Here is a 2,066-nt window from a genome sequence, read left to right as displayed (position 1 = left end):
ACCGCATGGCTCACAGCGTTCTCTGCCGGCTGACTCTGGTTAACCCGAGCTCGGATCTTCTCCCCGTTCAGGGGATTGGTAAGTACCCGGCGTATGAGACGACCCCCGACTTTGGCACAGATTTTTCGGGGTTAAAAAGTCGTCTTGTACGTCGGAAAATACGGTACCTAAACATTCACTGGACAATCGGCAGCTTTGAGTCCAAACATATTTCAGACCCCACTTCTGTAAAGCTGGAGGACATAAAATGACTGGAACAACCGCCAGGGTCCATTATATACCAGGCCCCGGTCATGTGATATGGGGGCAGGATCTTCACACAGGAAGCTGAGAAGTGGAATCACCACACAGACTGGCAGTCACATGACCGGCTAACTGATTGGACTGCGGCCAGATGTCAGGAGCAGCCATTGGAGGATTTGAGGTTGGCGGGAAAGCTTAAGACCCCTATGTAGTTTTCATACAAATGACAAAAAAAAAATCAAAGTGGAATTCTTTGGGTATTACCCTCCTCCTCTCTGCACCCAGATAACCCTAAAATCAGGATTTCATTAGGAAGTAATGAGCATTGCATAACAATATACTTCAGGGAAGGGTCACCAGCCCGCGCATGCGTAGTAGCCATTTGCAGAAAACTCGGGTTGCCCAATGCGCATGCTTTTATCGTGAGGATAAAAGATTGCAAGGCTATTGCACACCCACTCAAATCGAAATCTCACCCCTAGAGACCTGGTAGCCATTACTGCACATGCACAGAATATTCTGATTTTTTTATTTTTTTGCAAATTTATACAAAATGTGTTCATTTTTACCATTAATGAAACCCATCTGCGGCCATTTTAAGATGATAGTTTTCGGGAGGGGGGAGACGTCACAGTTCGCTTTGATGAAACACGTCAGTTGTATGAAAACTACACAGTGGGCCGCAGTAAATGGTCACCCCTGACAACCGGCCTCTGTCCTATCAGATAACGCTGACCTTCCTAGTGGGCCTGCGTTAGAGACATAAAGAACGAAGACTTTATGGTGATCTGGGGTTCTTTTGGGTGTGATGCTGACATCTAGTGGTCACAACAAATAAAAAACTTCTAGGTAATCTATTACAGATCTCAAACTTTCCTCAACGCGTTTCACAGATATAAGCTGCTTCCTCAGGAGATTGATTGCGATGTAAGCACAATATAGATATATGAATATTATACATTATAATTCCACTATTTTCGTTTTAATGCATACACATGTCAAATTCATATTCTTACATAATATCTCTTTTCTACTACCTCCTCATGATTCCTTGGAGCTGGTATAAGAATAGACAATGGGGTTAGGCTCCCAAATCCCCAAACAACGCAGGCAATTGCTATAATAAATAAAGTTGCAATCAGAAAACCTATCCAATCGGTTTAATAGACAACAGTTACCATTCTTTCTTTTAATGCGTCTACATAATCCAAAAAAAAACTTCTAAATTTTTAATGTCTGTGTATCACTGGTACCAAATATTGCAACATACTAATTATTCTAGAGCTCAATTAATCTCCTGAGGAAGCAGCCTATGTCTGTGAAATGTGTTGAGGAAGATTTGGGATCTGTAATCAATTACCTAAGAGCTTTTTAATTGTTAATATGTATTTTAGTTTTAATAAATTACATGTTTTATACATTTTGGATCATTGTATCTGCCTTAAAAGTCCCCATTGACTTTTGTATGGTTCTGTATTGGAATTATATATGATGTGGCATTATTTTTTAACAGAATGCACTTTTGCGGGACACTCAATTTTTTGTTTTACCTGTGCTGTGTCAACAAGATGGGGAAAATTTTAAAGGCACCTATGACAAATGAATCCCAAAGCACCAAAGAGAGGGATCAACAGAAGCCGTCTCCTTTCAGACTTTCCATCTCTTTGACTCTTGTACAAGAGTCATCTAATGAAAAGGGAGGCGGGGTAAAGTTAAATTTTCAGCACAGAACAAGTACATTTTATAAGGAATGCCACCTAAGACGGGTCATCCTGGGAACGCCCCCCCCCCCCCCCCCGCGAAAACTGAACCATGCTTTTTTG

The 2,066-nt window shown here is 41.4% G+C and overlaps 1 long non-coding RNA gene across 1 annotated transcript in view; it reads right to left on the bottom strand.

Annotated features, from left to right (window-relative positions):
* The window catches only part of LOC140342407 (uncharacterized), a 5,048-nt gene extending 4,765 nt beyond the window's left edge, over positions 1-283 (bottom strand). The window contains exon 1 of the long non-coding RNA XR_011923073.1: positions 3-283. This is a non-coding gene — a long non-coding RNA (uncharacterized lncRNA). The remainder of the gene's footprint in view (positions 1-2) is intronic.
* Positions 284-2,066: the final 1,783 nt, after the last annotated feature.

Source organism: Pyxicephalus adspersus, chromosome 12, assembly GCF_032062135.1.
Source record: "Pyxicephalus adspersus chromosome 12, UCB_Pads_2.0, whole genome shotgun sequence".
NCBI classification, from domain to species: domain Eukaryota; kingdom Metazoa; phylum Chordata; class Amphibia; order Anura; family Pyxicephalidae; genus Pyxicephalus; species Pyxicephalus adspersus.
This window is presented reverse-complemented; position numbering and strand designations above follow the sequence as displayed.